At 37.0% G+C, this 15,440-nt stretch overlaps 1 non-coding gene across 1 annotated transcript; it reads left to right on the top strand.

Annotated features, from left to right (window-relative positions):
• Nucleotides 1-2,510: 2,510 nt before the first annotated feature.
• Nucleotides 2,511-2,704, top strand: LOC115219880. Its single transcript, XR_003882380.1, has one exon. It is a non-coding gene; the product is annotated as a U2 spliceosomal RNA (small nuclear RNA).
• The last annotated feature ends 12,736 nt before the right edge of the window (nt 2,705-15,440 follow it).

The raw sequence follows: 15,440 nt of genomic DNA, 5'->3' as shown, positions 1-15,440 counted from the left end.
TTCCTCATTTCCAATAACTACTAATCCTCTACAAAGCCTATACTACAAAGCTCGAGGGAAATGCTACAGCTGCACATATAAACATCCTAAACCGCATTTGAAATAATAGTCGTGATTGTTGAAATTTCCTATCATACACTCTAATCTTCGATCCAAAAATGTAGTGTCTCCTCAATTTGTCTTTCTCAATTCTTTATTGCCCACAAGGGGCCAAGCATAGAGGGGACAAACAAAGACAGACAAAGAGATTAGGTCGATTACATCGACCCCAGTGCGTAACTGGTACTTAACTTATCGACCCCGAAAGGATGAAAGGCAAAGTCGACCTCGGCGGAATTTGAACTCAGAACGTAACGGCAGACGAAATACTGCAAGCATTGCGCCCGGCGTGCTAACGTTTCTGCCAGCTCGCTACCTTAAATTTGTCTTTTCTACTTCCATTACAGTAGCTGGTTGGTGCATGGCTCAATGGTTAGAGAGTCGGCTCACAATCATGAGGTAGTGAGTTCGATTCCCGGACCGGGCTGTGTGTTGTGTTCTTGAGCAAGACACTTTTATTTCACATTGCTCCAGTTCACTCAACTGTAGAAATTAGGTGCGACGTCACCGGTGCCAAGTTGTATCGACCTTTGCCTTTCCTTTGGATAACATCGGTGGCGTAGAGAGGGGAGGCTGGTATGCATGGGCGATTGCTGGTCTTCCATAAACAACCTTGCCTGGACTTGTGCCTCGGAGGGCAACTTTCTGGGTGCAATCCCATGGTTATTTATGATCGAAGTGGGGTCTTTACTCTTTACAGTAGCTAAATGGCCTAATGTCACATGAACTCATAGTCTCTCCCTATTCACTCGCTTCTCTTCTCGTCAGCCATTTTGCATCCCGCCACTATAGTCGCACCCTAGGAGTCGCTCTAACGCCTAAAGGCATTCCATCTCCTCTGGACTGTCAGTCTTCTGAAATTACCTATCTGCTTGCATTATTCCTGCAGAGATTTCAATTCTTTGGGGATTTTTCTAAATTGAAAAAGAAAAATGATCATATGTGTTTAGCATAACTGATGTTTTATATGAGTTGACTACGTTTCAGACAAGTAAAACACAAGGTCCAGTCCTTGTTGCGGATCAGTGGCTTGTGTGCTTCAGTGACCCTGAGAGATATGCCAGTGGATCACAAGCTCCTGGTAGAGCATCCCATGCAAGACATGTCAAAGGGATCTTCATGGAGAAGGGGAAGATGTTTTCAAGAAACAACTTGACCTCCTGCTAGCCAAGGTCATAGATGAACTTATTCCACGGCAGGAAATTCATATATACGTATACTAGCAGAATTGCCCGGCGTTGCTCGGGTTTGTAAGGGAAATAACTATATAAACATTTTTAGTTAGTGATAGCCAAAAAATGCATTAAAAATGGGAAAAAAATTATGGTAAATTTTTTTTTAAATCGTTGACTCATCGTAGACATTTTTAGAGAGTTACTTCCCTTATATAATAGCGAAAAAAGTGCATTAAAATGGAAAAAAATGATGGTAAATTATTTTTAAAATCGTAGACTCATCGTAGACGCGCGCTAATACCCAGAAGGGCTCGATATGAACCACGACTATAAGATACTCGGTTTTGGTTAAACTGCACCGCAAAATGTGAGAGTAGTTAGGAATCTAAATCGTAGGAGACAGACACACAACTTCACTTTTATATATAAAGATTTCAGAAAAGCAAGAAAATGTTTCCGATACGACTTACGAGATTTAAGATACCTAAAAAATAATTAATTTAGTAAAAGAGTAATAAATGTTTTACTGGTGAGATATAGAATCACGTGAACATTACGGATCGTCGTAATTCGTACTTTGGATATTTTCGGTTTGAACTGCAGTTTTTAATATAATTTATAGGTAACTAAAAAATTTTAAACTTCTTATACTGGTGGAATGTGTTTATAAAACATCTTTTTCTCTTGGCTTTATTGAGAAAATTCTATAGTTTGTAAGATATTTGTTGGGGTTTTTTTCTGCAATTTCAACCAATCACTGACGTCTATTGAGGTAAACAACATTCTGTGCCGTATGAATATGTCCCTCGTTTAAGAAACAGACTGGGTTTATTTACATTTCTGAAGAAAAAAAATACCCCCCCCCCCCTCTAACCCTAAAATAGATTGAAATGCAATAAGATCGATACCAGGGTCATAATTATGGGTGACAATTTCATGTGACACCGCTAGAAAAAACTGCCGTTCAAACCGAAAATATCCCGTAATTTTCATTCACGTTTATTATCAAATCAACACAATTACAGATTACGCTTAGGATAATATCATTTTTTTAAAAATAGAAATATTAAAATTCTCAGATTGAAAGGATTAAATAAAACAACTACTACGAAATAAAATAAAAGATATTACAAAATATGGAAGAACTAATTAAATACAGCTATATAAGTGTAAGTATAAATCAGTCACTATAGTAAATAGAAATAGGTATAATATTTCTAAGCTAAGGTTAAAATTATCGCTTCTCGGCCTTTTGGCTAAGATCAAAGTGTAGTATCTGTTCTTATCAGCTTAATATCTGATACGGTCCCTATTTGGGACCATCGATATTAAACTGATTTTTAGAACGAGGCGAAGAGTTAGGGGCTTGCTCCGCCTTTGCCACGGGTTGGCCTGGTATAGCAGTACTTCCAGGATTCAGCCCATCTCCCACCCGGGAGATATAAACAAATTAAAAACAGACTCAATATCCTGACATCCCTTCTACCACCTTCCAGGAAGGGATCAGACCTGCATTCTATGATGTCCGCTGCCGTTATTTTTATTTAATCTTAGATGTAATTACATACATCCACATCCTCTGCTGTCCACCCATCGTTTGCCTTGTTTTCCTCATACAAATAATATCCTGGAAGCTTTTCGTCTTCCGTTTTTAATACAAGGCTTGTGGTTTTGACTGCTATTTCTAATCACTCCGGTCTGTCATAGTAAGTATAAATTGCAAAGCAACAGTTAGTTACTGCAAGATAGAAAGCCACCCTTATAATTTGTTTTTTAATTATAAAATACTAGCAGTATCGCCCGGCGTTGCTCGGGTTTATAAGGGAAATAACTATATAAGCATTTTTAGAGAGTTATGGAAAAAAAATTATGGTAAATTTTTTTTAAATCGTTGACTCATCGTAGACACTTTTAGAGAGTTACTTCCCTTATATAATAGCGAAAAAAATGGAAAAAAATTATGGTAATTTTTTTTTTTTAATCGTAGTAGCGCGCTAATACCCAGAAGGGCTCGATGTGAATCACGACTATAAGATACCCGCTTTTGGTTACTCTGCACCGCAAAATGTGGGAGTAGTTAAGAATCTAAATCGTAGGAGACAGACACACAACTTCACTTTTATATATAAAGACTAGCAGTATCGCCCGGCGTTGCTCGGGTTTGTAAGGGAAATAACTATATAAGCATTTTTAGAGATGTAAAGTATAATAGCCATCTCAATATGGCTAACCACAAAGGGGTGGGGTTACTGTAGCTTTTTACATTCTGAGATTTAATAATACATTTTTAGGGAGGTACTTCCCTTATATAAACCGAGCGAAAATGCGGAAAAATTATGTTAATTTTTCTTTTAAATCGTAGACTCATCGTAGACGCACGCTAATACCCAGAAGGGCTCGATATGAATCACGACTATAAGATACCCGCTTTTGGTTAAACTGCACCGCAAAATGTTGGAGTAGTTAGGAATCTAAATCGTAGGAGACAGACACACAACTTCACTTTTATATATAAAGACTAGCAGTATCGCCCGGCGTTGCTCGGGTTTGTAAGGGAAATAACTATATAAGCATTTTTAAAGATGTAAAGTATAATAGCCATCTCAATATGGCTAACCACAAAGCGAAAAAAATGCATTAAAATGGAAAAAAATGATGGTCATTTTTTTTTTAAATCGTAGACTCATCGTAGACGCGCGCTAATACCCAGAAGGGCTTGATATGAATCACGACTATAAGATACCCGCTTTTGGTTAAACTGCACCGCAAAATGTGGGAGTAGTTAGGAATCTAAATCGTAGGAGACAGACACACAACTTCACTTTTATATATAAAGATATGTAAGGATTTGGAAGCTGTCATTTTGTGCGTGACAAAATAGCACATGTTGTCAATATTTGTAAACAACACGTGTTATGTCTCTGGTAATTTTCTTTCATATAAATAAATCTTATTTAGCTGTTATTTTTAGCAGGAAAGTTCTCCGGTATTTTCTTTCATGTAAATAAATGTTTATGTTAATTTAATAGAAAAAAACATGAATGTGTCTGTGGCTTACGATGGACTAAAATTACCAAAAATTTCAAACTTTATTACTAATAACTCTTTATTGATTGATTTATAGCGAAAATTACTTTCATTTCATTAATTAGCTTATAAAAGTGTATCATTACACTGAATATGAAATCAGTTCGAACTGAAAATTGATGCTGGCAACCAAACAGAAACGATAAAAAAAATAATAATAGTCACAAAAATGTGTAAGTACTAAAAAATTTCGATGAATACTATTATATTATTAGTAGTAAATTATAGATCTATTTATTATAACTAGCTTGACCCGTGAAAAATTCACGGAAAACATTAAAAATGTAAGCTTTTTCAGGATGTTGACAAAATGTGCAGTCACTCTCAAAATGACAGCTTCCAAATTCTGTGTCCTGACTGGGGGAAAATGATCAAATTTTATACTTCTATAACTTTTTAAAAACATTTTTCTGGAAAAAATAAAATAACTCCAGCAATTCAGTTTGGGCAAGTGTATTATTGTGCCAACGTCAGAGTAACCTGTGAACATCAAAGGATCAACACCAAGAAGTAAGAAATATTATTTACATATATTTATTCGTTTGCCTGACAGGGAGTTAGAGAGACGGTAGTACTTGTAGTGATTAAGGCGGCGAGCTGGCAGAAACGTTAGCACGCCGGGCGAAATGCTCAGCAGTATTTCGTCTGCCGTTACGTTGTGAGTTCAAATTCCGCCGAGGTCGACTTTGCCTTTCATCCTTTCGGGGTCGATAAATTAAGTACCAGTTACGCACTGGGGTCGATGTAATCGACTTAATCCGTTTGTCTGTCCTTGTTTGTCCCCTCTGTGTTTAGCCCCTTGTGGATAGTAAAGAAATAGGTAGTACTTGTAGTGATAGCGATTTTATTTGTTTTGATAGTGACAAAAAGGTTCCTATCTGCCAGTAGAGAGGGAAAGAGTAAGGAATGCACGATGCTGACTAGACAGGAAGAAAGGATAAATGTGGCTCTGCTCTGATTGGCTGTATACAAATGAGTTCATTACAGGGGTCCGGAACTCTCGTGTAAAAAACTTTCGTGTTCCGTTCTACAGGGAAAAATATATATTTACACATTCATGATCCTTCCCAGTATATGACAGCTGATTTTATATATATATATGTCGAAGCATGCCTCTGAGTTATAGAGCAGGAGAGAGTAATTAGATAAATATAGTTGTGACCAGTCTATGGGGTTACCCATAGACCGACCATTAGGGTCTGAAGAGAGGGTGTAAAGCTTAGCGCTTTATGGACGTGAAACTCTGGGTAATCCCATAGACCGGCCATAGCTATCTTTTTGGTTATAGAACAAATATTAAATTTAGGTCAACGACTTTACATACAGCACCACCCCTCAAACATTTAATCATATATAAAAATCATATATAAAAATCACCATGGTTCCCAAACACAAAAATAATACCTAAAATCACAGAAGGTAAAAGTATAAAATCGAATAAAATACAAATAGAACGGCCTATCAAAATTTTAAACATAAACAGCTAAAAATTCAAAAACTACCAAAAAACCTAATAGACAAATATAAAATAAGTAAAAGTAAAAATAATAATAAATATCCACCGTCTAAAAACATTTTATCAGATGATTAAAATTTTTTTTTTTTTAATTTCTTAATATTTGAAAAAGTATTTGAAAAATGTCTTTTATTTCCCTCATACAAATTCCTGTTTATCCTGATGAGGGGTCATCGCCGTGTTGCACCTTAGTTGCAAATAAACTGCGGTGGTGAGCTCCCGAAATGGCCATAGATATATGTGAATGTTGAATTTGACGTGTGAAGTCTGCTCCTTGTGAACTTTTGGACGTACTTGTGTTGAGAGAGTAAAAGACTTTTTCCAAGATATATGTGAATTTGACCTGTGGACGTCTGTTTACTTATGAACTTTGGACGTATTTGTATGAGGGAAGTAAAAGACTTTTTTCAAATATATTTTTTAAAGTTTTTAAAAAAGTTTTTTTTAAAGTTTTTAAAAAAGTTTTTTTTTTAAATATTTTGATCATCTGATAAAACTTTTTAGACGGTGGATATTTAGTTTTATTTTTACCTTTACTTATTTTATACTTGTTCTATTAGGTTTTTTAGTAGTTTTTGAATTTTTAGCCGTTTATATTTCACATTTTGATAGGCCGTTCTATTTGTATTTTATTCGATTATATATTTTTACCTTTTGTGATTTTATGTATAAGTATTATTTTTATGTGTTTGAGGACCATGGTGATTTTTATATATGATTAAATGTTTGAGGGGTGATGTTGTATGTAAAGTCGTTGACCCAAATTTAATGTATGTTCTATAACCAACGCTTCTTTATTTTTGTTTCTATTAGAAAAGACAAATATTATTTCTTGTTTCATACACACACACACGCGCACACATATATCGTTTGTGGAAAAACTTTAATCCGGAGAAGAAGCAGTCTCTAAGATATAGAGCAGTTAATATTATAATGGGGGAGGCTGGTTTATGGGGTTACCCTGAGTTTCTCATCCATAAGTGGTTTGGCCTTACGGCGTATCGTCACACCCCAAACCTGTTGGCCTAAGACCTCTTCAAAATATTTTGAAGTAACCCTATAAACCGGCCTCCCCCATTATAATATAAACAGTGAGGGAATGCAAACAATTGGGCGGGGCATGACAAGAACATTTAATTCAATTTAAATTTAGCTACATAACCAATGGTAATAAGTTGTAAAAAATATTTTTTAAATAGTAAAATATTAGTCTCTATCAGCAGTTCCTGGGATATCCCAGCTATTTGGGGCATCGTATCGAGGGAAGACTCTGCAAGTTGAGTATCTCGTCATCGGAGAGATGTAAGTTAGTCAATGGAAGAAAGTTCCTCATGAATGATATTTGTGGTGGTTCATTATGTCCAGGAGGGTGGTTTTATGTCCAGCCAGTTTAAACAAGACAATCATGCAATCACAACTTCGACTGCTGTTCAAACTGGAATTTTGGTGGCCCACCTATTTGAGCACTCAGAACACATACCTATTATTAGTTTGAGTCACCCTGGCGAAAACTCCTCATATCTTCTCTCTCTCTCTCTCTCTCTCTCTATATATATATATATATATATATATATAAAGAGAGGGGGAAAGAGAGAGAGCCTTCCAAGTATACTAGGGATGACATCCACCATCAAAGCTAGAAGCCCTATAAGATTAAAGATGAGAAAGATAAAATCCTTTAAAACAATATGTGTAGGGGTTTTTTTCTCTCCCACCGTTACCCCCTTCACATTTAAGTCCCGATTTCATAAATTCAGTTGAACGTAAAACTTCTTACAACTAGCTCCAGAAAAACGTGAACCTAAAACTTATTTGAAATAAATGTAGACGATTTTGTTGAGAAATTTTATGGATCATACATGGCTGTGTGGTAAGAAGTTTGCTTCCCAACTACATGGTTCCGTTTTCAATCCTTGGGCAAGTGTCTTCGATCTATACTCTTATGTATACACACGCAATATTTAAGAAAAAAAGGAATATACACAAAAAAGAACGAAACATGTGTATATACACACACAATATTTAAGAACAAGGAATATACACAAAAAAGAACGAATCAAAAACAAATATTTTACTTTTATCGTATTGTTGTTTACATTTTCTGTCTCTACGGATGACCAGAACCAACAGAATCGCCATGGTGAAATCCATAGCGGCGTGCGATAAGACTGGTCGCTGCTCTAAAATAGAACACTGCCCAGAAAATCACACCTGCCACATCTGTACGGAACCCGAAAATACGTTCCGTAATCGCTGGGTCGAATGTGGGACATGTCTCATCTCTGTCTGCCTCCAATGTGCCACGGACTTTCAGAAGATCCCAGGCCAAAAAAAGAGCCATCATAATGCTATGATGGATAGACTCTGGAAGATGGTTCAGCTTAAATCTTGGACTTTTCAGTGTCAGGCCTGCGTGCCTCCACAACCGACGATTGTGTCTCCCCCTGCCACTCCCGTGGAGGAGGCGGAACAGCAACACACAGCAACAACAAAATCAACCACAACCAGAGCAGCAGCAACAACAAAATCAACCACAACCAGAGCAGCAGCAACAACACATCAACAACACACAACAGCAACAACAAAATCAACCACAACCAGAGCAACAGCAGCACAACAACAACACCAATTGACCAGTGCGGTTCTTGCAGAACTGCAACAATCGATCTGTGCTTTAAAAGGGGAAGTAGCAGGAATAAAAGCAACCATTCAGGTTGGACTCCACAATGAGGGGTCTTATCGGAATGCTCTGCTAAAGAACCTCCCTGTACCTGTACCTCTTGTCGCATTTAAGACCGCGGATTCTGCCACCCATGAAGTCATTGCCATTGGGGTACCAGAAGACATGGCTGATCTTCAGGCTTTTGCTGCCACTCAGCCAAAGACCTAGGCTGCGTTCCCCCAACGGGTGCTATCCGCCTTGGACGACCTGGCCCAAAACCTAGGCTCATCAAGTTGTCTTTTACGGACCCCACTGAGGCAACCTCTTACCATCTGGCCTCAGTTAAAGCTGGGCGGGAAAATCGGACCACCTTCCGAACACGCCCAGGCTTACCGTCCGATGTACGTCCGAAGCTACGTGTAGTGGCTTCCCTGAATAGGAACTCAGCTCTACAGGAAAGCTTCAGTCTTCGGGAAGATGGACAAATCTGGAGATTTGTCAAGACTGCTGAAACGTGGAAGAGAGATACCAGCTGGTCTGAGTGCTCTCTACCCACAATAACTAAAAAGACTACAGCAACTCAGGAAAACTAAGCCAGAACAACCTGCCATCCTCTACACACCATCATAAACTGCGAGCAGGGTACAAATTGTTGTCCTTAAATGCTCGCAGTTTATGCAACAAAATACATTTGTTCAACGCCTACGTCAGAAGTGTTGACCCTGACTTCATCACTGTCACGGAAACATGGGCGCATTCCTTACTCTGTGATGGGGTTTTCAACATTACGGGGTACAACCTCTTCCGTAAGGACCGCACTAACCGCCGTGGTGGTGGTGTGATGGTCTACGTTCGTTCAAATTTTTTTGGTAATTCCTTGTGCCGATTTGAACGAATCACAAGAAGAAGTTTTTTTCTGTGACGTGCGTATGACCATGTCAACACTCCTGCTTGGCGTTTGTTTATCGTCCCCCAAGTTACCATCGGGACCACAGCTTTGCAATGTCCTCCGAGCTGCTGCCAGGAAAACAGCCACTTATGTGTTTATTGCAGGCGATTTCAATCATCCTGAGATCGATTGGGAGACCTTCCATTGGCCACAGAGTGCAAACGATTTTGTTGAGCTTGTGCTGGACTCAAACTGGTCACAAGTAGTCACCTCTCCAACAAGAGGCGACAACACCCCCTATCTTGCACAGAACATTGACCTCCTGGAATCTGTCCAGAGACGTGCAACCAAACGCATACCCTCCATCAGACACCTACCATATTCTGAGCGCCTTGTTTCCCTGGGCATGGATTCACTGAAGCTCCGGCGTTTGGCGACGGACTTGGTAAACACCCACAAAGTTATCAACCACCTCACCACAACAACACTGAACACCTTTTGATCTCCATGTGTCTAACACACGTGGACATGCCTACAAAGTCAGAAAACAATACAGCTCCCATGACTTTCGGAAACATTTTTTCACGCTCAGAGTTGCTGAAGCATGGAATAAACTGCCTGCGTCAGTTGTTGACTGCCATGACACTGCATCTTTTAAGGCCCTCATGCTTTCCGAAATCCGCCGAAACTACACCTGATTATATATACACTTTAGATGAGTTGTAGTGCACCTGAGCACTGTACACAATTATTATTATTATTATTATTATTATTATTATTATTATTATTATTAAAGGGTGCAGGTCAACCTAACACCGCTGATTCAACGCCAGAACAACTCAACACTACAACTCTACACCAGGAAAATTGATTAATAAATATTTTTTTCGTTTTATAACATTATGAGGTATTTATAAAAGATTAATTTAATACATGACATAAATTTTAAAATTCGAACAAAATTAATTGAGAAACTATACATTTTTAATACAAGGCTAAAATTTAAATGAGAAATTTACTGAAAGTTGTTGCAATTCCCTTCAAATATTCTGTGGGAAATCGTTCGGAAAAAGATGAAACAATACGCAGAATTCTATTCATCTGCCTTCATATACTTCTTCGGGTTAGTGGTAGGGATGACCTCCAATCAGTTGCTCAAAAAATGCATCTCGGCTTCTTTGTACCCTATGTAACTCATTTGTGAATTTCCATATTGTGGAGTGCTACATTCCCAGTTGTTTGGAGTCTTCGATTTACTGCTTCAGCGCGGTTATTTGTCCGGTCTTCCTCGAGCAACGTCCTCTCGTAAACATTCCACATTTCATGGGGGGAAAGTGAAGGTCTCCTACAATTTCCACGTCGATTTGGTCTTCCAATATAGGTATCTTCGAACCAATTCAGTACTTTTAAAAGTTCTGCTTTTTAAATTTTTTTTTTATTCAAGCCATGTATTAAGATTAATCTTTTTATAAATTTCTGATAATGTTTATAAAACGAATAAATTATTTATTAATCAAATTTCCTGGTTTTGCGTTGTCCTGGCGTTGAGTCGGCGGTGTTGAGTCTGCGGTGTTGAGTCGGCGGTGTTGAGTCTGCGGTGTTGAGTCGGTGGTGATGAGTTGTCCCGATGCGCTGACTAAAACCTTGTGAGTAAATTGGTAGATAGAACCTAAAAGAAGCTCGTCGCGCGTGTGTGTGTACTTGTATGTATGTGTGTGTGTGTGTGTGTTCTTCCTCACCGTTTGACAACCGGTATTGTTTTGTTTACGTTTCTGTAACTCAGCAGTTTAGCAAAAGAGACCGATAGAATAAGTCCAAGGCTTTTTTTAAAAATAAGTATTGGGACTGATTAGTTCAAATAAGACTCTTCAAGGCGGTGCCCCTACATGGCCACAGTCCAATGACCGAAAGAAACACTTAGATTTATATCATTTCCTGTTATTAGTTAAGATATAACCTCTCTCTGTTTGAAGTTATTCGAGTTAGCCGTAAGTTAGGAGACAGTATGCTTTCAAGATATATTTTTTTATTAAAACAAATGAATTACTAAAGAAACATCACGCTTGTCTTCAGTTTATTATATAACTATTAGTTTTCCCCTTTACTCCTTCTCACCATCAACAACACCAAACGTTAAAAAAAAGACCAAAAAAAAAGCTGTCGGCATAAGCTACAAGTGGTAAGGGACACAACTCTTTTTCGACAGGACAGACAACTTTTTTATTTTTTCTTATTTTTCAATCTTGCTTCCAGATAAACAAAATAAGAAAGCAAAAATTGAAGAAGAAAATTTCAAATTTTTCTAGATTCCAACAAATTTAACTGGAACTCAAAATGAAATTCTGATTTTTTTTTTTTTTTGGTTGTATGAATAATATTTAATTTTCAATTCTTATAGATACATTGGTCAGTTTGATGTAGGAGAATCTCTATTGCTGATAGCGAACCCAAGTCGTAATTGTTTAGTCTCAAGTCTGTCCTGATTAAGCAAACCTATGATCCGTAGCATTCCAGCCATGACCACCCCGTCTTTTTTAAGACAATATATTTATATCTAAATTATCTGATTAACTCTTTGGTTTTGTTCGGAGGTTTTGATTTTTATTTATTTTGATACAAGCGTGGTTAACTACTATTTCTAACAGGTGGAGTGACTACGCAGGGACTCTATAGAATGGTGCGAAATTAGTAAAATGTGTGTGTGTGTGTGTGTGTGTGTGTGTGTGTGTGTGTGTGTGTGTGTGTGTGTGTGTGTGTGTGTGTGTGTGTGTGTGTGTGTGTGTTCGGAAGTTCTTGTTTACTCTCAATTTCTCCTAATACTTCTCAAATCATCATTAAATTAAAACCTGATTGTTGGAGAGAAAAAAAAACTTCCTTTTATAGGAGAGCATTAGATCAGGATGCATCTTAAGAAAAGTAAAATGTGATTCGTGATTTGGAACTTCTGATTTTTCAATTAAGCACTACATAGAATTTATGTTCATTACCCTACCTCATTAACTTTTGTTCTTCTCAGTCAAGAAAGTAAATCACATCAAATTCTTTTTGATTCAGTACAATAACCTCCAGTGATGTGTTTTCGGTTTTATGCGTCGTATCGAACCGTGAAGTCATGTTACAGAGTTATTAATTATCATATATAATGAGCTTCTGCACAATTTCTCTCTATCAAATTCCATTCACTGGGTATTGGGTCAATCCGGGGCTATGGTAGAAGGCACTTGAGCAAAGCGCTATGATTGAGGAGCAAGCTTCTTTATCATACAGCCATACCTATGTTGATTTGATCAAATGTAGTCCTCTCTAGTCCAACTTACCTTCTAAAACTACTGCTCAATTTTCTAATATGCCTGATATAAAGTTACTTTTTGTTTTTGTCTCAGATAATTGTTTCTAAAATAGGGAGTCTGAAATTTTGTCAGCAAGGATTTATCAATTATATATGAAAGGTAAAGTTGCCCTCGGTAGGATCTTAATTAAGAACATCAAGAGCCAGAATAGAACAAGGATCATGCGTCTGCATTTTTTTCTTCCAAATAGTAACGTAAAATATGAAAAAGTTATCAAAGTAATGTAATTGTATGAAATGAATAATGAATGTTATTCAGTGAACCAAATCTGCAATTCATTTTTAATTCCTGGTTATAGAGCGACATGCGCTTCGTAACATAATATAATATATAAAATTCTTATACTCCTTCCTTATTGAACTTATGAAACTATATAAGCTAAAGTTAATTATAATTTTCAATTAATCTCAGCGTTATCAAATTTTAAGAACAACAATAAATAAGGGTACAGAATCAGTAAAGATCTAAACAAAATGCATTGAATAAGTTAGCTATGCTTCATTACGTTACAAGTTCAACTTCTCACGAAATCGATTTTTCCCTTTTTCTTCCTTTTTTTGTCTTTTTTTTTTTTTAATGTAGGGATGGATAAAATAATTATCAGTCAAGTACTGAAGTCAGTTTAATCAACTGTAGTCTCCCACAAAAAAATTCTGGTTTGTTCCAATGAAATCAATATTCTAAGTTAAATATCGTAGTTTGTTTTACATTAAGCTTAAAGCTATAAGACATACGAACCCTTTGAGACTGATTTATTATTTTACTGATAATTTGTTCTCGTGTGGAGATCAAACATTTATTTGAAAACGAAGTATAAACTTCTGACAATTCTTTTTGATGTTTGCGCATAAAATATAATAATTGTTTCCCACGAAATTCTCAAACTTGATTTACGTTGGGTAATCTGTTCATCACTTCTGTTTTTAAAATGAATGAGGTTGATAACTTGATATCAGGCCTGATTGATTAGATAGACTTATTATCAAAGGCTTTCTAGTCGAGACCACCCCACTGTTACAGATAATCTCAAACCATATGTGTATGTGTGTGCGTGGTTATTATATATATATATATATATATATATATATATATATATGGTTATTATATTACATTATATTATATTAATGATGTTTGTTTTTATAGTGTGTTATTAAAATGACAACAATTTGCATTAAACTGAAGGATTACTCAATACTTTTTGTAGAGTACATATTTATTATAATTTTACAACAGTGGTGAAAGTGACTTCGAAGTTACGACTAGTTAACCTTAATCAGACAGTTCGTTCATGTCGAATAAACACAGAATAGAAGAGAACTTAATAAGTTTAAGGATTGCAACGCATATATTTATTGGATCGCGGATATTGAGTTCATCTTTTATAGCATGGGTTCTCAAAGTGGGCGCTACCACACTCCGGTAGGCGTTGAGAGGGTCCAGGTTGGCGCTGGTGTCTACGTGGGTGGTCGGGGGGTGAGGTAGGGGTAGAGAAAAAGGAGGCATTGAGATGAAGGCAGTGGATTGGGGGACGCTATGAATTTATATTATTATAGTATTGAATACAAATTATATAATATTATATTAAATATCAAATGATTCATAGTATATATAAATTTGTAAACTATAAAATATTTATTTATACATAAAAATGGGGGTGGGGCGCTGAGGGTATAATGTGGCCAAAAGGGGGTCGGTGGCCCAAAACGTTTGAAAACCTCTGCTTTTTGGTATGTGTTCTTTCTCTGGACTGGGATCTTATTACTAGTTATTTCCTCGACTGGAGATGAGATAAATGATTGTGGTACATTATTTAGCCCCAGGTTCATCCCGAATAGAACTATGATCAAAAGAATTTTCGCCGTTCCCTTTGTTTTGGGTATAGTTTATCTCTGATTACAAGTATCCAGCGTATCCTTGGCGGGCCCTTCCCCTTTCTAAGACAGTAAAAAAAAATCAATGGTACTCGAGTGTTAGGACTCGTACGTCCGATTTACCCGGTTTCCATGGTGTATGAGTGACCGAGATAAAAAAAAACATTACACGGAATGGGACGGCAGTCAGCTGAGTGGATTGGAGCAACGTGAAATGAAGGGGTGTTGTTCAAGAATACCACGTACCCTCCAGTCAGGGAATCCAAACAACGATCTTGCGATTGCGGGTGCAACAACAAAACCACGAGGCCACACGTCTTCCCTTTCTAAGACAACAGACTTTGATTTTAGGAAAGTATGGCTTCTATTTCTAGCATATCTAGTAACCACGTAGGGGCTTCCTCGTTGGCTCAATAGACTTAGTGTTTTACTAAAGTGAATACTGGTCATTCTAAATTCTTAATGCTATCAAAGCGAATGTAAATTAACCGTCCTTAACGAGCATTCGTGGATTTTGGACAAGTTAACGGAAGCTAAGCTTTGAAAGTTAAACATGAGATTGTGGATTTTGTAACCATAGGTTAGACAAAAAGAGAAAAGTATCATGTTTTTATGATTAATGCATTCTTTCTGAGTTCAAATTCTGCCGAAGTTAACATTGCTTTTCTTCCTTTCGGGGTCGTTAAAAATAACAGCTAAACACTGTTATCGACTAGTCTCCAACTCCAAAATTTCAGGCCTTATGCCTATAGTAGAAATGATTACTAAAGTATTCTGAGGTGGCGAGCTAG

This window comes from Octopus sinensis, linkage group LG1 (genome assembly GCF_006345805.1).
Source record: "Octopus sinensis linkage group LG1, ASM634580v1, whole genome shotgun sequence".
Lineage (NCBI taxonomy): Eukaryota > Metazoa > Mollusca > Cephalopoda > Octopoda > Octopodidae > Octopus > Octopus sinensis.
The sequence above is the reverse complement of the archived record's forward strand: the minus strand, read 5'-3'. Positions and strand labels throughout refer to the sequence as shown.